Here is a 21,945-nt window from a genome sequence, read left to right as displayed (position 1 = left end):
AAGGAATTTCTCTATGTTAAAGCAAACCTGTGATTCGAAGCCCTGCCCCCAAACAAGCCCCAAACAAGCCCATGGGTACATTCAGGCCAAGTGTGAAAATGCTCTTACAACCGTTCATGCTGCTGGTATTGCTGTTAAGCAGTGCCAAGAAATGTTAAAAGTCAAAATGAACTTGAACTGTCGGTCCAGGTCCACTGCAATGGATTATTCTCACTTTATGCTGGGTTTTTTTTTGTCTTCTTGTGCTTACTGCTCCTCAGCGAGAAGTCTAGAACAGAAAGACGGTGGTTGATTGACTCCCCGACTCCTGCTGTGCTTTGACAACTGAAAGAAAAGGAGGCACTACAGGAAGTTCCTAAATATTCATAGTCATGCTCCTAAAATGAGCTAAAATGAGACAGACACCTGCCTAGCTGGTACTTTTCAAGGAATAAACACGCACTGGACTGGCTTCAGGTGGGGGTTGAAGATGAATCTCTGTGGCAGCACTCATTGTTCTGTAACTTGGATGCTGTAAGGGATGTATACTTTATAAACAGCTGTAGACAGTTATATTTCCTTCTTTTTCCAAAGCACACCAAAACAATGTTTTTATTTCACTGCAGGAGACTGACATGCTGAGCTTCAAAGATCCACCCATTGTTGGCACCCACAATTTAAGTACAGCAGCAGCTACAGTTTCTTTGAAGCAGAAAACAAAAGAAGATAACATGTTGCATATTGAAATGTGTCAAAATATTTTCTGTGGAATTAGCAAGATTGTTTAACAGTCAGTAGTGTGTGGCAGTCAGTACCGTATCCCAGTCAGTGGAGTATTTAATCAGCAGTGTGTCACCTCTGTCAGTGGTATATCTCGATTAGTGTGTCTCAATTAACAGAGTACCCCAGTCAGCAGTGTATCCCAGTCAGTCGTGTCCAGGTCAACAGTGTATCCCAGTCAGTGGTGTGTGAAAGTCAGCAGTATGCAGACCACTCAGTGGAATGTCTCCCAGGCTGCAATGTGTCCTGGTCAGTAGTGACTCCTCCTCAGCGGTGGTCTAGAGTGTACCTCAGTCGGTAGTCGTTCCCAGTCAACAGTGTACCCCTGTTAGTGATGTGTGGTGGTGTAATTGGTGGTATATTTCAATCCCTGGTGTGTCTCAGTCAACAGTGTATTCCAGTCAGGGGTGTCTCCAAGTCAACAGTTTATCCCAGTCAGTGGTCTGTTTGCAGTATGTAGCCAAATCAAATGGTATGTATCCCAGTCAGCAGTGTATCATGGTCAGTGATGTCACCTTCTTAGCAGGGGTCTACAGTGCACCACAGTCTGTGGTGTTTCCCAGTCAACAATATACCTTTGTTAGTGATGTGTTGTGGTGTAATACATGGTATATTTCAGTCACTGATGTGTCCCGGTCAACAGAGTACCCCAGTGAACACTGTGTCCCAGTCAGAGATGTCCAGGTCAACAATGTATTTCAGTCAGTGGCGTGTCCACAGTATGTAGCCAAATCAATGGTATGTATCCCAGTCAGCAGTGTATCATGGTCGGTGATGTTCCCTTCTCAGCAGGGGTCTACAGTGTACCTCAGTCAGGGTTGTGTCTGGGACTACACTGTATTCCTCTCACTTGTGTGTTCATGTCAACAGTTTATCTCAGTCAGTGGTGTGCCCAGATCAGTGGTGTAGCTCACTTAATGGTATGGATTACATTCTTTAGTATATCCAGGTCAGTGGTGAGTCCCAGTCAATGGTGTAACGGTAATGGTAAAACCTGGACATCAGTGTCTCAGTCAACATTCCTGGTCAGTGGGATACCCCAGTCATTGGTGTGTTTTGTTGTTTTTTTATATTGGGATGCGCCCTTTCTAATCATCCTCAACTGTAAGTACTCCTGTCATTAATTTTTTTCTTTAGCTTGTTATCCACCTGATTCAGCTGTGCTTTCTGGATCTATCTTTAGACATCTGTCAGGCAGTAATGGAACAGAAAGGAAGGAAGTTGGCACATAGTGATTGTGCAGGTAGTTCACCATGAAGTGTGTAGTATCGATGCTGCGGGTGTCCAGGACTTCAGGGATAATGGCTACTTATTGGCTTCTTCATCACTGTCAGTTCCTTTTGCCTGACTGACCAGTGGTGCATTTGGTCAGCCACTAACCCAATCTATTCACAAAAGAAAAATCTTAATGCTTAATCAGAATAAAGTGTTGAATTAGGTGAAGATGCTCTCTGATAGAAAACTAATTTGAAACAAACACTGTAATTTATCTATTGATTATTTTAATGAATAGACAATGTGTTCTACAAATACAGATATCAATAGGAGGTACACTATTTATTTTTTATTGTTTTTTTTTTTTTTTTTTTCTATTTTAAGAAACCTTGCCAGAAATGTTCTAGGAGCATCTGGTTGAGGAACACAGCAGAAGCTGGAAGTTTTTACTTTCCTGTAGGTGTGGTCAGATATGAAGCTTGCTGGACAAAGAAAGACATTTACAGCGTTTACAGTCCATTGTTTCCGGGGACAGAGTGGTAGGGTTTATATTTTAATAAAAAAAAAAAAACTTCCACATCCACTTCAGGATGAAATCTGAATACAGGCACAGATAAGGATATTTGGAGCATTAAACAGTACAGATATAGATAGTGTCATAGACAGTGGAACCCACATGGGAAAAGTGGTTATAAAATGCCTGCACCATTGTGTTACCATCTTATCAGGAACTGAAGAATGCTCTGAATGATTCTAAGCTCAATCCTACTTTAATTAAATGGAAGCTGGGACCGGAAAGCCGTGGGCATAGTAGGTAAAGTGTGTGTGTGTCTGTGTGTGTGTGTGTGTGTGCAGCTCAATCACTTCCTGCAGGAATCAAGTGCAGTGACAGGCACGTTCCCCCTATGACAGTTTTATTGCATCTCTAATCTATGTATACACAACAGCAGAAAGAAGGAGAGAGAGACAGAAAGAGAAAGAAAATCGTTCACCATCAATCCAGACACACTCGCACACACACACACATTCACACCCACACACGCAGAGTCCTGCAGGCTTGTCACCACTGTCAGTCATATCTCTGAAATGGGCATCGACACTTCGACAGTGACCAATAATGACTTTTTAATCATAATAACCACAATTCCCATGGGAGGTCACAAAGGGCCAGCTGCGATATTGTCTGACATTTCAGAAAAGCAAACTTTCTCATAAGACACGAAAACACATAGCACGTAGCGTAGAATATCACTCTGTTGCCCTTTTGTTGGAATTTGCGGATTTGTTTGATGCAGTGTAATTATTACGGGCTAAAATATCAGTTTCGGTCAAAGATCGAGGCATGATTGGCTGTGAATTAGCTTAACTAGGCAATCAGTCACACTGCCTGGACGCTAACAATGATCTGTCAGTGCACTAATATCACTTCTATTTGCATAATTCACATTTCAGACTCAAATTAGATCCGTGAAAGGGTCGGATGTTTTTGCATCAGACCTTCACTTATCACATCAGTGATCTGAGACCACTCTTATTTTTTTCCATGCTTATTTATAGGACTATGACTAGATCTGTCGCTTTATTGCAACAGAGTTTTTGAATACAGCTAGAACATATGTCATTGAGGAATGTCCAAACATATAGAGCTTCTCCACATGCTCTCAGTGTTGTGTCATAAGATGGTACATGGATGAATATAAACGTTTACTGAAGCCGTTTGACGGCACTCTTGTAGTCTGTAAGGTTCCAGCAATGAAAAATGCTTCTCATTTTTTCCTTAACATGACAGTCTATATGATAAAACAGCTGAATTGCCAGTATTCATATATACGATTACAATACTGTGGTTACATTTCAAATAGAATAATCCTCACATCATCCTCACATCATGTGTATGTAAACAGATCAAAGCTTTGCTGCTTTGAAATTGATATTTGAGGGACATTAAAGTCCAAAAATCTGCCAAATGGATTGCATTTATTTAATCATTTATCAAAAGCCAATACTTTGACTCAGTCAGTGCTTACAAATTTCCAGCTGTTGAGAATGCCACATACTGTATAAAGCTCTGCCAAAAATCTGCCTAACACCATAATCAAGTTTGCAGATGACACCACAGTGGTTGGCCTTATCATCAGTGATGATGAAACAGCCGACAAGGACGAGGTCCAGCACCTGGTGGAGTGGTGTGCCAATAACAGTCTGGTCCTCAATACCCAAAAAAACCATGGAACTTATTGCAGACTTCTGACGGACCAAGAAGAGTCATGTATATACGTCTATTCACATAAATGGAGAAGAGGTGGAACACGTGGCTAGCTTCAAGTTCTTGGGAGTTCACATGTCTGATGATCTGACCTGGAGCATTAACTCCACTGCTGTGGTCAACAAGGCACAACAGCACCTTTTTTTCCTGAAGAGACTGAGGAAGGCTCACCTGTCTCCATAGATACTGGTGAACTTTTATCGCTGTACCATTGAGAGCATAATGACAAACTGCATGTCAGTGTGGTATGGCAACTGCTCAGTCGCTGAAAAGAAGGCTCTCCAGCGAGTGGTGAAAACTGCTCAAAATATCATTGGTGTCCAGCTCCCAACAATTACAGAAATCCACAATAAACACTGCCTGCCAAAGGTGAGAGGCATCATCAAGAACCCCTCTCATCTCAGTCAGGGACTGTTTACCCTCTTCCCTTCAGGGAGGCGCTATAGGAGCCTGCACTGTCGCACCAGCTGGCTTAGGCATAGCTTCCTTCCCTCTGCTGTCACTCTTCTGAACTCTGCGCTAATGCGCTAACCCACCCCCAACACGTTCTTCACACACCCACGATGATGAATTCTCAAATCTGATTGGACAGAAGGTGTTGATTCATTTTCTATAACAGCAGCTCTGACAGTAGTGCAGCTGCAAATCACAGGTTTATATTAATGTGCTCCTTCTAATACGTTATCGTTTCTATAGCAACTGCTTAAACAGGGACTTGTATGCTGGATGATGTACATAATCTAAGCCTAATAATAAACAGATGTGTTAACAAATATGCTTTTATTTGAGAAGGAAAAAATTATTAATATACATTCACCACTTTATTAGAAACACCTGCTCATTTATGTAGTTATCCAATCAGTCAATCATGTGGCAGCAGCACAATGTATAATATCATGCAGATACAGGTCAAGAGCTTCAGTTAATGTTCACATCAAACAACAGAATGAGGAAAAAGTGCGATCTCTGTGACTTTATCCATGGCATGGATGTTGGTTCCAGATGGGTTGGTTTAAGTATTTCATAAACTGTCTCCTGGACAGTCTCACTGGAATTTTCACACACAACAGTCTCTAGAGTTTATACAGAATGGTGCGAAAAACATAAAACTTCCTGTGAGCAGAGGGTCTGCGGTCTGAAACACCTTGTTGATGAGAGAGATCAAAGGAGAATGAGCAGACTGGTCTGAGATGACAGGAAGTCTATAGTAACTCAACTATGCACTCTTTACAACCATGGTGAGCAGAAAAGTATCTGAAATTCTCAGTTTATGAAATACTCAAACCAGCCCATCTGGCACCATCCATGCCACAATTAAAGTCAGAGAAATCAATTTTTTTCTTCATTCTGATGTTTGATCTGAACATTAACTGAAGCTCTTGACCTGCGTCTGCATGATTTTATGCATTGTGCTGCTGCCACATGATTGACTGATTGAATAACTACACGAATGAGCAGGTGTGCAGGTGTTCCTATTAAAGTGGACAGTGAGTGTTTTTACTGGTTTTTATAAGTTTTCTGTAAGAAGATGTTTATTTTACATTCATGGAAGGAGTCTGAAAAAGAGAGGTCCGCAAGACAACGACTGTCTACAGCTGCTGTAATGGAAGAACTTGAACTTGCTTCACAGATTTTCCACAACACTAAATGTAGCTATAAGAGGATAAAAAGTGTGATATATCATTTTTTTAAATTAATAAAAAATTCCGATGGTATAAGAGGAATAAAACCGACACTCTGTGCCATGCTTCTGAGTGGGTACAGTAACTCTGCTTCATCACGTTGATTATTTTCCTAGAACAACACAACACGGAGTGTTTACTCCTTACATATACGATGCTTATAAGTGACAGCATGTCAGTGGAAAAGGGGAATCAGTTGTCCATATGAGAATGTGGATGTTTTAATCCTACTATAATTCAGATTCTACAGCTCCACATGCTCCTTGTCTACTCCATATTTGTATGACGTTCCAGCCGAGGTGCGTCAGTGGACTAAACAACACTCTGTGGCCACACATCAGCATCAACACAGGTGTGTTTACTCTTACCATCCCATCATGCCCACTGAGTATAAGCCACATCTAAATTAGTAGCAAAAAATATATTTTGCCCCAAAGACACACACCCCCCCCCCCCCCCCCCCCCCACCACCAAAAGCGAGGCATTTTCCCCTTCATTGGGCTGTTTGGATTATTTGTTCTCACTACCCTGTGTGGCCTGCCTTTGAGTGTTTTTTTTCTCACTCAGTAGAGCTCGGCTTGTGGAAGAAGGGACTAACTGAACAAAATAGAGCGTGCTCTGGAAAGGCTGGGCTCTTTTTCAGACAGATGGGCATGAAACGAAAGAGAGGACACCTGCTGGTCTGCTTTTGCTTCCCCCTGTCTCTCTCTCTCTCTCTCTCTCTCTCTCCTGCATTAGAATTCAGTGTCTCGCTTTGCCTGGGCTCGCTGAGTGGGTTAGTGAAGCGTGTCACGGTAAGAACCAGTGAATTGTAATGAACTGAACGTGTGCGGGAGAAAAATAGAGAGAGAGGGAGAAAGAAAGAAAGAAAGAGAGAGAGGGGGGGAAAAGGGAGGAGAAGAGGGAGGGGAGGAGAGAGGAGGCTCGGTGTGCATGAGCTGGTTCCCTTCTTCAGGCGCACAGAGCGAAGAGGATGGGAGAGGCTGTCGGCTGAATCACCGCCACCTCCACCACTTCATCTCTCCCACACTTTTTTCCCAGGCATGGGGGAGTGTGTGTGTGGGACAGGAGAACTCGCTTACATCCTCCCTCGTTCCCTCATTCCCTCCCTCTTTCCCTCCCTTCCTCCCTCAGACGACTCACTTCTATATGAATTCATTCATCTTTCCCCCCTCCATCTCATTTTTGTCACCCTCCTCCTGTTTTTTTTCTACATTTATTCTCTCTCCACGTGTCTTTCTCTCTCTCTATCCCACACAGCACTATCCCACTCGTTTTTTTGTCACGGCCGAAGAAGAGAAAATGAGCAGCCGGAGAGCCAGGAGAGGAGAGGATGGAGAAAAGAAGAGAGGGAGCAGGGGGGAGAGCTTTGTCCAGCCAAGGAAGAGAGAGACGGATGCAGCACCTGCCGAGACTCAACGCACTGCACTCGTTCTTCCTGTCCATGTGATGGATCGTCCCGGCAAGAGCTCTCCATGCGAGAACAAAACGCCAAAAAGAAGAAAAGACCCACACCGAACGGGGCAGCTGCTGAAAGAAAACCAATCCATCCGTGTTTTTTTCTTCATCTCGGGGCGCAAAACTATCTTTCGTACAAACTTGTACAGTCGATTTTTCGGCCTTGACAGTGTCGGACCCTCTGGCTCCCTCCCTCCCGCTCTCCCCTCCCTCGCTCTCAGAGGCACAGTTTGGGACATTTTCGGTCTAATTGTGTAGAATTCTCAGGACTTCGGCGACGCTGAAAAGCACTTTTCATTCCATTCCATTCCTTTCCACACCAAAAGGCCTTTTTGAGTCAGACCCTTGTCCTCTTTTTCGGCTTTTGAGGCCGAAATAATTGGAGCTGGAGATTGCCTGCACCCTTCCCGATCCAGACGAGTGGCCAATCTGGACGGAACACCTGGTGCAGGGTTTTTTTTTTTTTTTTTTTTGCGAGAAGTGGCATTTTTTTCCCCTCAATCCTTGTATTATCTGTGGGTATAAAGAGGTGGTGTGGAGGGGTGGAGAGGTGTGATGGTGGGGGGAGAGGGGGCTGTTGAACCACCCAAGACGTAGCGCTTGATGATCCGGAGCCGATATACGGGATACGGAGAGAGACAGTGGGACCCCCGAGGAGATTAAAGGGAGAGAGAACGGTGGGATCAGGGAAGGAGGGAGGGAAAGAGGGAGGGCCGACTCAAGATTCCGGAGCAAGTACAAGATGCCATCCTCGCCATCCCGTGAGAACAAGACTTGAAGAGTGATCGTAGACTTCTTTCCATCTCATCACTCCAGACACATTTAAGATTTTAGATTTTAAGGAAGCAACTCAGGTTGCGCCCTTTGACCTTCGATCACACTTCGCAATCCAGAAGAGAAAGACCTTGGCACCCCATATTTTTCCCCCCACCCTTTTCTTTTTTTACTCTCTCATTCTCATTTATCCACCAAGGCCCGTCTCTCTCTCTCTCTCTCTCTCTCTCTCCACTCGGCACATTTTTTTTTCTTCTTCTTCTTCTTCTGAAAGCCGCACATCGCTAATCCACAGGCGTTTCGTCAGATAGCCCGTGTTGATTTCTGCACTGATTGGCCATCTACTTCAGACCCTCTCCTTGTGCACCCCTCCTTCTCTCACTCCTTCGCTCCTTCACTCTCCTTCATTCTCCTCCCCTCCCCATCTCTCTCTCTCTCTCTCACATTCTCTATCTCTCTCTCTGCTCCATTGTCTCAGTGTGCAGTAGCTCGGCTGCTCAGAGCCAATCCTTTTCACAGCTCCGGCAAGGACAGAGAGCGAGGTTGAGGTGAGTGCAGCCGAACGCATCCTACACGCCCCTTCTTCCATAAATGTGAACTCCAGACACAGATCTATCTTTTTTTTGCAATGACATTTAAGGTGTTTGTTCTTGCTTTAGTGTTGTTTTGTCTTTGTTTGGAAAGCGTGAGTCATTTTTTAAGAGGTGATCTTAGTGGGGGGGGGCTTTGGGGAAGAATTTTGTGTTGAGTTATACTGAAGTGTGTATGTGTGTGTGTGTTGGGATGCTACACCGGTGCTCTTGGTTAGAGTAAGTGTGCCATTGCGTTGACCGAAAGCAACTGACCACTACACTTGGTAGAGTATCTCCTCGTATTCGGCGTCCATGCCATGCTCACTCCTCACCTACACACACACACACACACACACACACACACTCCCTTTGACAAATGTAGGTATTCCCCCAAGGCTCGGACAGAAATAGATACGGTGCTAAATTAGGACACGGTTCTGGGTCTGCGCTGAAAAAGGTACGATGCTGCATGCTTCCACGCTCGGTGAACCTGACACCGCCACCTTTTCTTTAAAACTTACAAAAAATTTATCTCGTAATTGGATTTTAAGATCTTAAAAGCTTTGGCAGATTGCTTTAGCAATTCTTTCAAACACCTATCCCAAAGCAGGATGGTATGTCTTGCATGAATTCTGCAGTGAGACCTCAATCTGTAACAGGCTCTTCAGTATGGTACCAAACATATCCGCAATCATCTTTATTTATGTCCAGCCTGCTTCTTTTCCCTTTGTTATAGCCGCTGGTTTATCTTTCGGAGCGTATTGTGAGTCTGGAAAATTCTTTGTTCTTGTGATTTTTTTTTTCTGGTTTAAATGTTACACATTTTCTATCTAACAGATAACAGAACTTTCCTGAAAGGTTCTCAGCTGCCGCTCACAAATCCGGCTCAATCCGTCTTAAAGAAAAGAAATTGGATTTTCCACACTGAAACAGGATTCCCTGTCCTTTTCCCGCTAGTATATGTGGGAGCAAAATGGGCGTGTGTGTGTGTGTACAGGTGTGTGAGACAGAATACCCATGCTGTGAGTGTAGACTGACAGGAGCTAAATTAGTCCGGACAGATTACACTGAGATCCCGCTCTCTTTATAACACCTACAGGGGACGGAGGGAGGGGTGATGAACACAGAGCCGGCTGGAAATCAGCAGGTTCTCCTCGTTCAATCCCATCCTCTCCTGTGAAGAGTGGAAGCAGAGACAGAATAAAGGGGATAGACAGACAGTAGAGAGAGTGAGAGACAGAGCTAGTATCACTACATACCAATTCCATTCCATTGTAAATGATACTGATATTGAACCAGAGTTAATCAGCAATTTACGTCCTCTCATCTCCTTCACCTCACCTGAGACGCCCCGCCATAAACGTTTCACCATCATGAGACTAAAGATTGACGTCATTGGTGAGGGCACCCATTGCTACGCAGCTCTACTTGTTTAGGGCAATAAGTTTAGTGTGTTCCCATCATCCTCCAGTTTATTACAATTTTTAGGGCATAATATTTCAATTTGCGGAAAATTTTATAAAAATTAGGAAAAAAAATGTACCTTTAAGGAAAAATATAAAAACAAATGTTGGAAAACTGTGGAAAAAAATTTTAAATTTGGGGATAATGTAGGGGAAATTTGGGCAACAATGAAAAAAAAAGTCCAAACAAAAATGTGGGGGAAAAAAATGTCAAAAATTGTAAAAAAAAAAAAAAAAGGGGGGGGGGGGGTGTTTTTAAAAATCATGTTGTAAAAATATAAATTTTTGGGAAAATGTAAATTTGGGAAAATAGTAAAGAAAATGTAGAGAAAACTACATTTGGGAAACAAATGTAAAGAAAATGGAGGGAAAATGTAAATTTGTGGGGTAATAAAAAAAAAATTCTGGAAAATTTTGGGAAAAGATGTAGGGAAAATATGTAGGAGACAATGTAAATCTGGGAAAAAATGCAAACGGAAGCTAAAAATGTGCAAAAAAAAGTCAGAAAAAATGTGGGGGATTTTTTTTTGTAAATATGTTGTAAAAAAAATGTTAATTTTAAAAAATAAATATAAGGAGCATGTAGGGAAATGTAAATTTAGGTGGATAATGTTAAAAAAATGTCTGAAAAACGTAAATTTGGGAAAAGATTTAAAAGAAAGAAAATGTAGGAAAAAATTTAAAAGAAAAAAAATTATACCATGTAGACTATGGTATAGTCTATTGTCAGTGACTAACTGAGAGACGGAAAAAAAAAGAAAAAAGGGGGAAATCTGAGGGGGGGGGAGAGTGGAGCATCCTCCACACATATGCGAAGTGCTCTCTAGTACAGAAGTGTGTTCATGCTGGAGTCCAGTCACAGTGCCTAAGACCTATAACCTGGTTGGTGCTATGGTTAGATTTTTTCGAGGTGTTTCCTTGATTGTGTCGTCATGGTAACATGTTTACTACTATAGACAAAAGAGTTAGTGTTTCTCAAGGCTGATCCGAGAAATTCCCCTAGACGATCATGACTCTGAAGGCTTCTCTGAAGGCTTTTATCCGGTGTAGAGAGTGGCAAGGTTTGCCGAGATTACATCATATTTTGGAGCATGGTGTTGAGTGGTGCTAGTGAGGTGGGCGTGGCAGCGATCATGGTGACTGGGTAGAGCTCCTGCTTCCAATGGGGTGTGGTTTTCTTCATTGTATTTAGCGTTTGCTTGGGTTGTACATGGACATGGTGCAGCGTACTCTAATGATGCCATTGTAGATCATTAAGGAGAATTAGAAAATTCTGTTTAAACCGAGCACAAATTTTCCACAAGGCTGATTTGTTTAGCTCCTGATTTCTGGCTTTTTTGATTATTCAGTATTCAATCAGCCCAGAATAGTGCTGATACGCAAATATAGACAGAGCCAAGATGCCCAGGGCTTAAGCAGCTTGACTAAGCTGTGGAGTGTGTGTGTGTGTATAGTTTTGGCTGGTATTTGTGGCTGTGATTGTGTTAGCGAGGGGGGGACCCCAGCCCACCACACGGCAGCCGGCACCATTGCATCACTGTGTGAGGGAGAGGAGGAGGAGGAGGAGGAGGAGGAGGAGGAGGACGAGTGAGTGAGCGAGTGAGTGAGTCAGGAGACATATTTCCATCCAAATGTTGTTTTCAGTTCATGAATCCAATGAAATGTCGTAGACTATTTATGCAAAGATAGATTACACCCTCAGTGGCTAATTTTAGCTCTGATTGGACATAATGTCCGTGACAATCGGACGCGTGGACAGAGAGTACGAACATGTCAGTAATATAAGTTCTGCTTTCCATTCAACCTTAGCTACTGGATATATTTTATAAAGGTGCGTAGATCAGTGACTGATTATTGATTACATTTTTTTTTATTTGAAGTGGTTTATTTGTTTGTTGTTTTTCTTTTACTTCACCAAAGGGTGATTTGTTTTTACAAACTATGATTACTTATTATCATATAGCACAGTCATATATGCCTTCTCATATAGATGTGCCACTATCTTCCTCTAATTTATTTTAGATTTAGGAGAAAATGTAAAAAAAAAATATATATATATATATATATATATATATATATATATATATATAATTGTTAAGACAAAAAAATCTTTAATAAATGTACATAAAATATAAAAAAATGTTTAAAAAATATAAAAATAAATTAGGGAAAATTATAGGGATAATGGAAGAAAATGTAAATTTAGGGGTAATTTCTTTTAAAAAAAATATCAGAAAAATTTAAAATGTAAAAAAAAAGGAAAAAAGAATTAGTAGATTAGAATTAGAATTAGAAGAATTATAAAAATTGGGAAAAATTTAATTTTGGGGAAAATGTTAAATAAAGTATAGAGAGGATTTGTAAATCTGGGCAAAATTTGTAAAAGAAATGTAGAGAAAAAAATTATATTTTGGGGAAATATGAAAGGAAATGTAGAAAAAATGCAAATCTGTGAAATTAATAATCTGGGAAATAAAAAAAAATTAAATTAGGAAAAAATTGTAAATTTGGAGAATATGACAAAAAAAATGCAGGAGAAATGTCCATTTGTGGAAAAATGTAAAATATAATGTAGGAAAATGTAAATATCGGGGAAAAAATATTAAAAATGTAAATTTGGGGGTAACAATAGGGAAATATAAATTTGGGGAAAATGTCAAAATAAATGTAGGAAAAATATAAATTTGGGGGGGAAAATGTAAATTTGGATAAATTGACAAAAATTTGTAGGAAATATATAAATTTGGGGAAACATGTTACAACAAATGCAGGGAAAAATATACATTTGGGGAAAATGTAAAATAAAATTTAGTAAATTTTTAAATTTGGGGGAAACTGTAAAAAAAAGTAGGAAAAATTTTAAATTTGGGACTCTTATCCGTATCATAATGGTCTTTGTATCATTTTGGGGATCATTTTAGCATAGAGTAGAAAGATAGCTACAGTCAGTGACTAAGTGAGAGACAGTAGAGAGAGCAAAAAAGCTGAGAAAAAAATCTGAGAGGAAAAAAAAAGAAAAGCGAGTGGAGCATCCTTCACACAAATGCTAAGAGCTCTCTTGCACAGAAGTGCGGTCATGCTGGAGTCCAGTCACGGTGCCTACGACTCATAACTCACACTCTGAGGGGATCCAACTCCTCCTGCACACCTTCTCCTCCCCACTCAGCCATTTTATTCTCCAATTCTACTCTCTCCCATCAGTTAGGCTAACTCAATGCTAACGCTTTTTGGTCATGAATAGATTGCATGAAGCTCTGGTTCCCTCCTACTGTCGCCCCCCCCCCAACAAACACACACACACACACACACACACACACACACACGCACGCACACCCTCCCATTTCTCTCCAGAGGTGTGTAGGGGAAAAACAACTCGCACCTCCGCAGGGAAAAGGCATTTGCGACAGATAAAGCTAATTTAATCTGATGAAATGTGACATTTTGTTATGGCCAGAAAGTGCACGTCTCACGTCAAGATTAATGAATCGCCAGCAGCCAATCTTTTAAACACATGGAGCTAAAGGCAATGCTGAGACACCAGGGTGTGGTTTTTGGTAAGATGAATGATGAAAAATAAATGAATAATAAGGAAAATGTGGGATGTAGCTACCGGAATCCTGCTGACGGAGGCGCTGAAGGCGGATACTTTGATTAGAAGTGAGAAGTTGTTTCATTCTTTTCTGCATTCCTTCCGTTCTCTCAGTCCTCCTCCTCCTCCTCCTCCTCTCTTCTGTTCAAATTGTATAACCAGCATGTGTGTGTGTGGCTGTTTACTCGTGTGGTTAACAGCATCGATGGTTGGTAAGGGGAATTTCCTTGTTCCTTGCCAAGCCGAGGCAGATTGGCGCTCAGCTTGTGCCAGGGTTGCGCTAAATAATTATTACCTCTCAGAATTACTTACGGTCTGCTGAGTAGAATTTCATTGGCAAATAAAGCCCATTAGCTCCCAACTATCGGCTTTCTGCGCAAAACACTGTAATTATTTGGGACGCGCTTCCCGGCTTGATGAAAAAGGAGGGCACAGAGGCTTCGGGTCCCCATGTAGCCGACTGCAGACAGGTTGCCTTTCCCTTATGCTGCGCTCCGACATCACCTTGACCCTTGCTGTCTCGTAAATTCCGCAGGGTGACAGGATGTCCTCATTACAGAAAGAAAAGAGGGCGTTCTGCGTTCACCAGGGGACTCGATTAACATAAAGTGACACTGAGCAAAAACAAGAAAAGACCCATGGCCTTGAATTTGCTGCATTTGATGAGCTGAAAGCTTATTTGTGATGTTGGTAGTTGGTGTAGATAGAGGAAGATAACTGATGCACACAACGAAGCACACTTGTCACTTTCTAACAACACTTTAAAGTGTGAATTCCTTGCTTATGAACATCCAGATAAACAAATAACATGACTGGTGACAACATTTCCGGTATAATGCTAAACTACTAATGATTATAATCTTTTGTTTTGCATTGGCACTTCATGTTACCACTTTTAACTAGTGGCACACACTCTGAACAGATGATACACATCTGTTTTAAACAGAGAATAAACGCATATTTCTCTGCCATTCGTCTTTAAACGTTGTGCTTTTCGAACTAGCCATGTCGTCAGTTTGCTAATCAGACCAGAGATGGTAAATTTAAAAAAAAAATCTGTGATATTCTGTGAAAACTCTTTCCTTTCTCAATGAGCTGCCTTCAGCTAAATAGTTTACATAAATGTACGTGATTGGCCGCAACACAGGATCTACTCTGTCCACCAGTTGTTGACCCCTGCCCCACTTTAGAGGAATTTTGATATCAGATGAGTTTTAAATGATTTTCCTGTCAAATGAGTTTCCTGTCAGCACGCTTTATGGCAGGGGACATCATGGTCCAGAAGCAGACCTAGCAAAGTATTTCAGCAGACCGAATTCAGTGCTTGGAAAATAGTACCATAATAGTAACTATACCATAGCCTATAGTTCAGTGACTGGTTTTCCAAACATGGACCATTGCTGATTCATTAGCAGAGCCTCTGTTGCAGCCAATCACATTTATCATTTATTGAAAGGTAGCTCATTAGACCAGAGACTAGCTACAGGGCTAAAGACATTCAGCTCAGAATGTCGTTGGGAGAATCTTTTCAGACTTTCATAGATTTTACATTTTTATTTACTTTCTCTGGTCTGATTAATGAACTGATGACATGGCTTGTTTAAAAAAGTTGATGGAAATGGAATATTTAAAGATCAGTGGACAGCGAAGACAAATTCAAAACCGATGTGTTGAGAAGTGGTAACATAAAGCATGACTTTGATAAACAGAACGTCTTTAAATTGTCTTATTTAAAGCCATTATAGGTCATTGTTGGTATCATTCAGTCATGTTAGTCACTTATCTGAAATTTTGTAAGCAAGGAATTTAGTAGTCAATTTAGTTGAATACCTCTGCTCTATAGTACTCTACAGTACCTCCTCCATCCCTGAATAACAATTTCCCCTTTTTCCCTGAACACCGTGACCCTCTCTGCACTGCTTTGAGCTTTTAGATAATCCTTCCAGAAAAAAAAGAAAAACAGCATTTTTATAAAATACAGCCAACATGTTTGGAGCTTAAATAGCCTCCTGTCCTTGTATTCGTTTTTATTTTTCTTTGAGTAAGCCCTCTGTGGCTTAGCATGCTTGGATAGTCTTAGTCTCCGTGAAAGGATCTATCCGTATGATTAGCGGCTTGGTTTAAAAGGTTGTTTAACAATGTTGTGACTGTTAATAAGCACTGCTTACACTTTTCTATAGGCAGTGTGTATATAATTAGCTGGGCCGGGATGAGCAGGGCTGTTTAATCAATAGGCTAATGCACAGCTCAAAAGCAGCTGGGAAAGAATAGGGCCACGGAGTACTGCTGCGAGGCACAAAGGCCACAAAGGGAATGGCTGTCTCTGCTTAAGTCTCAGCAGATCAATTTGCCATATCCTGAACAGCCTGTTTAAAAATCCGCGAGAAAAACCCCAGAAAAGACGACGTGTCCTGTGTCCGTCCTCTAGGGGGAGACGTCAATCTCGCACAAATAGTCCGGCTGCAGTGGAGGATTGAGAAAATGGCTTTTCTATTTCACACACACAAAAAAAACATTCACAACTTACTCTTACTCTCTGGTTACTTCCCTGCCGCTCATATCGATTCGACCATGATAGACAGGCAGTGCTTGGTTTCATTTGCGACAAAATGTATCCTCACAAAGAGCTGTTTACTTAGGAAAAAGGACGGAGGAAAAAAAGAGAAGGACGAGTGAAAAAAACAGTGTCCTGAATGAAAGCTTTGTTCGCTGAGTCCTAAGCACTGCATGAGAGGATGCAGGGCACTGATGGATAGTTATACCTGGCTCCCCCCTGGTGCCTCAAATGCCTCAGCTAGATACCACCGCTAGATACAAATGCACCCTCTGTCCACCTCCCCCCTCTCTCACTCCCCCTGGACTCGCTTTGTGTACGAACAACCGGAGCCTTTTCCTGCCTGCGCTCTTTTTTTCGGTGGCCTTTCCATTTTCCACACAAGCTGAAGAGGGAGGGGTTTGGCCGGCTGTCCAGGCTCACCTGTGGATGATGAAGTGGGAGCGAAGGAGGTGGCTCGCATGGTGGGAAAACAAGACAAAAAGCAGTTGCTCTTTATGCGAATCTGAAAATTAGTGACGTACAAGTTTTTAGAAAGGGATAACGTCAGTCAAAGCTGTCGAATGGATACTAGAAGTACGGATGGACAGTGCTAAAGATTCAACAACGGAGAGGTCTGTTGTTTTTTTCCTCCTTGGATAAAGGCAGCAGGTGTACGACATTGTTTTGATATTGATTATATAGCTACAATATAAAGGTAGCTAGACCATGTTAGAATTAAGTGTAGAATGGTTTTATGGACTTGCGAATCCACTGACGTATTGATTTTTAGTGAAGGTCGGATTGGACGAGAATTGGTGCACAAAATAAACAGTAGAAAGAGAAGAACCAGACTCTCAAAGGAACCCATCCTCGTCTCTGGGGCACCAGATAGTGGGATTAGAAATGATCAGGATGTACAGGTGTAGAAGAGTAAAGACGAACAGTAGTAGGTGTGCTGAAAGAAGGTTCAGAATGAGCAGATTATGAATGAGTCCTGGGATGAGCAACAGCACCATCTTTATGATTACAGCAGAAGTTGGTAGATACAACTCTACAAAATCCAGGTGAGATTAAACACTGAAGCAAGGGAGAGAAACTGTTTGGGGATTGCAAATCTTTAGGGTATCCATGGATTCATGTATTTATGTTTAGAAGGACAAAGTACATGCTTGTCTTGTCTTTCAACAATCTCAGGGTTAATCGAACATGTATTAGGGCTGTAATGCAATGCCACTATCTGTATCTGTACTTGTTTAATGCTCCAGATATCTGTATCTGTATCTGGATAAGTGGATGTAGCCTAAACCAGAGGTTTTTTTTGTTTTTTAAATATGAATTCTACACCCACAGAAACGGACAATTCCTCAACCTCAGCTACATCGCTCCAATCCATAATTGGTCTCAACCAGAGATTAGTGCAGGGATGTTTTTTAAATTGCACATACAGGTTTTTTGTTTATTTGATAATATTTTCTAACAAATTTAGTTTCCCAAAACATAAACAAACTAGTAGCCTAATTTAACCCATCGTGACCATGATGAGGCACTTACTAAGCACGGATGAATGAATGCTGTAAAAGCGTCGCACAACCGGTCTTTGTTTGTCCCGCTCGCTTACACCTGTAAAACCCCTCCACTCTCACGACTCCCCCCCAGGGTCTCGATACACTCCTCTAATCTCCACTAGATGCTTTGTGAACCTTTCTGCGTTTTTTTTTTTTAAAGAAAACGAATAATGCACTTCTAATGTATTTGTATCTGTCTAGAACATCTGTTCATTCCAAATAACGTATTACATCCGTAAGTAATATGTATAGAAGTTCACAAAACTCTGGGAACTTTCCCTTCAAGGTAACGTCGCCAAACTATTTTGTGACCTCGAGGACTAAACTAAGAGGACTAGCATGACAGATTGCCTCTCACAACCTGTGTGACTTTGTTTTACTTCTCCATTCTTTTTTCTTTCTGAGAAAGTATAAATCACTTTCCCCTGTTCGCCCTCCATTCCCACAACCCCTCCTTTCCCTTTCCATCAACGCTCCCTCTCTTTCTCAGACAGGGTTGAGATAGATAAGCACCACTGATCAATGAGGTGCTGCTGTGCTCTTTAACTAGACTCTTTCTCCACACTCGGAGTGTGGGCATCGCTCCACTCGCCATCCATTTTTACCCCTCTCTCCCTCTGACCTAATGGATCTGTGAAGCGGAGGGGATCGACTTCTTTTTTTTTGTTTGCTCATTCGTTCCTTCTCGTCGCACTCTGAAAGGACTGATGTGCACGAGGTGAAAACCAATCAATCGCTCTGTGTATGGATCTTTCTTTTTCTTATTATTTGTGAAATGCCATAACCTGATCGAAACATCAGCCCTGACGGAATCCTGATCAGGGGGTGAGAAAGAAATATGAAATATTTCACAGCTGACCCCTGAGTTTGAGATAAAGAAAGAAAGAAAGAAAGGAATGATGAAGTAAAATGCAAAAGAAAGAAAGAAAGAAAGAGAAAGAATTAGATCAGAAAGAAACGTGAAATCTATCACTGCTGATTCGTGACATCGAGACTTTGAACGTTAGCGTAATGTGTAACTGTTACTCATGCTCTGCTTTTACATCCTTACAAGAGGGATTTAAAATCGGTGGCTTTGTGTTGTGGGAAACCTCGGATGGAATAAGTCTGACGTTTCATTTTCATTGTAGACCAACAGGATTAGCAGGATTTGGTTTCTCACATCCATGCCTAAAAAAACCTTTGGTTCTTTGGCTTACTGAGAATTAAATAAATAAAGTAGATTAGCACTGGTTAGTGCTGTTGCCTCGCACCTCTGGGGTTGGGGGGTCGAATCCCACCTCTATCCCGTTTGTGCAGAATTTGCATGTTCTCAGAATTTGCATGTTTGGGGGTTTCCTCTGGGTTCTCTGGTTTCCTCTCCAGTCCAAAAACATGCTTCGCATTTCCAAATTGTCCGCAGTGTGTGAATGGGTGTGTGAATGTGTGTGCGATTGTGCCCTGCGATGGGTTGGCACCCTGTCCAGGTTCTCCCCCGCCTTGTGCCCCGAGTCCCCTTGGTTAGGCTCCAGGTTACCCCATGACCCTATGTAGCATAAGCGGTACAGAAAATGGATGGATGGATGGACATTACTTCCTATTTCCTCAGAGATATTGATGTGTATTAGGGATGGAACGTTATTCGAAATTAACAGATAATGTGCTCTGAACAGATACAAATACAGATACGAATAGGAGACACACTATTTTTTTGTTTGTTTGTTTTGTTTGCTTTATTAGAAAGCTTGACAGAAAGGTTCACAGAACATCTGGTTGAGAGTAGGAGTGTTCATCGCCACTAGAATCCCATGGGATGCAACAAAAAGAAGGTTTTACCCAGACACAATGAGCTGTGTGATTCATCCTTAGTAACTGCCTGGTGAGGGTCGCAGTGGATCAAATTAGCCTGCTAGTTTGTTTACTTGTCTAACAAACTAAATTTGTTAGAAAATATTGCAAGCAGGTACAAACAAAAAAAATTTAGTAGAGACCAATTCTGAACTGAATTGATGTAGCCGAGGAAGTTGATGAACTGCCAGAGCCAGAATTCTTCTGTCATTTCTATATCCGTTTATGGAGGCATAGTGTTCAGAAGGTTCGTATTTAATTGCAAAAAAAACCCTTATGGAACTTGAGTTCAGCAAGTAGCATCAAATCAACATGGCTGCTCACGGCATTGTCAGTAAACAAAGCAGCGCTTCGTAACTTTTAAACGAGTTATACTGTGTAAACAAAGTATTTGCTTCCGAACAATCAACATACAAACATATTTGCTTGTTAAATCTGTAACAGTTCACTGTTTTGAGGAGGAAAATATACATCACTCGTTACAGTTAGCTGGCTAACAAAAGACAAAAATGGAGGCGTCCTTGTTGTTTTTCACAGAGGTTGAAAATGGCGTAATTCCGAAATCCAATTTCCCACTTCCAAGGTAAGTCGAAAGCAACATATATCCAAATATGGATACAGATATCCTTCTAACAATACCCCCCCCACCACCACCACCACCACCACCCACCCACACACACACACACACACACACACAACCCCCCATCTACAGGATTTTAAAAACAGAGTACGTATTGAAATCTCTGTCTAAACAGTCCAAAAGATCAGAACAATAAGAATGGAGGTTTAAGACTTTTACTAAGCACCAGTCCATTCCCATGACACAGCAGCCATTTTGATTAACATTCTCTTTTTTTTTTTTTGCTGTTGTGGGTGGTAAAGTGTCGATCATGTACATATATCAGTTTTAAAACGTTTGGGAATTGACTGATATAGCTGTAGTCAGATAAATCAAACAACACAGAAAGTTCTGTAATAATGGTCTTTGGTATAAAGTTGACTAGGGAATAATAAAATGTGTTTGTTATTGCTAGCGACGCTCAAACTGTACTCATCCCTCCTCAGCGAGTTAATTATTCATGCTGTTCATGCCTTTTGTGAGCACTTTTTTTTTCTTCTCACATTCAGCAGTTTTCTACCAGACATAAATAATCCTTAAAGGAAGCAGAGCTACACACAATGGAGCCCACAAACAAGTCTGCTGCAGTTAAGGTAGCAGCGCTAACTCTCACAACTAGCGCTCAGATCAGCGAAAACGACACTCCCCCCGAGGAAACGGGACTCAGGTACCTTCCTGCTCCCTGAATCGGCTCTCGTTCTTCTCTTTCTTCAAGTGCTTGAGCCGTCGATACTCCAGACTGCAGCGTTATCTCAAAGCCTCTGAAGTATGCTAACTCTCACAGGAATACTCGGCTCCAGCAGAGTCCTACACATGCTAGCAGCGCTAACCCCGTACAGCAGTTTATTCCACATAGAGAGGGACACAGTGACTGTCTGAAGTGATGTTGTGAGAAAAGAAACAAGGGAGGAAAGAAAGAAAGTCAATGAAGGAAGGGAGAAATGACAAAGAAAATGAAAGGAAGGATGAAGCAAAAGAACAATAATCAAATAGACAAGAAAGAAAGAAAGAAAAAAGAGGAATAAAGAAAGGTAGAAAGAAAAGACATAGAGAAATAAAAGCAAGGATGAAGTGAAAGAATATCAAGAATAAAAAAGAAGGGAAGACAGAACAAATGAGAGAAAAATGAGTGAATGATGGAAAGGAAGCTGCTTAAGTGGTGATGTATGAAATGGTAGAAAGGGGTGGAATGAAATGAAAGCAGGGATGGACAGAAATGAAAAAGGAGAGACAGAAATGGAAAGAGGGGATGGAAAGAAATGAAAGAAGGGATGGACAGAAAGGGAAAGAAGGGATGGACAGAAATGCAAAAAAGAGAAGGACAGAAATAAAACAAGGGATGGACAGAAATGGGAAAAGTGGATAGATAGAAATTAAAGAAGAGATGGACAAAAATGGAAAGAAGGGATGGACAGAAATGGAAAGAGGGGATGGACAGAAATGGGAAAAGTGGATAGATAGAAATTAAAGAAGGGATGGACAGAAATGGGGAAAAGGGTTGGACAGAAATGGAAAGAGGGGATGGACAGAAATGGAAAGAAGGGATGGACAGAAAGGGAAAGAAGGGATGGACAGAAATGAAAGATGGGATGGACAGAAATGGAAAGAAGGGATGGACAG

General features: G+C 41.5%; 1 long non-coding RNA gene across 2 annotated transcripts in view; it reads right to left on the bottom strand.

Moving 5' to 3' along the window:
- LOC117599928 (uncharacterized) overlaps positions 1 to 21,588 on the bottom strand; it is a 52,473-nt gene extending 30,885 nt beyond the window's left edge. For both annotated transcript variants that reach the window (XR_008300607.1, XR_004580273.2), the window contains exon 1: positions 20,997 to 21,588. This is a non-coding gene — a long non-coding RNA (uncharacterized LOC117599928). The remainder of the gene's footprint in view (positions 1 to 20,996) is intronic.
- Positions 21,589 to 21,945: the final 357 nt, after the last annotated feature.

Source organism: Pangasianodon hypophthalmus, chromosome 20, assembly GCF_027358585.1.
Source record: "Pangasianodon hypophthalmus isolate fPanHyp1 chromosome 20, fPanHyp1.pri, whole genome shotgun sequence".
NCBI classification, from domain to species: Eukaryota; Metazoa; Chordata; class Actinopteri; order Siluriformes; family Pangasiidae; genus Pangasianodon; species Pangasianodon hypophthalmus.
Note: the sequence above shows the minus strand (reverse complement) of the source record. Positions and strands in the feature narration are given on the sequence as shown.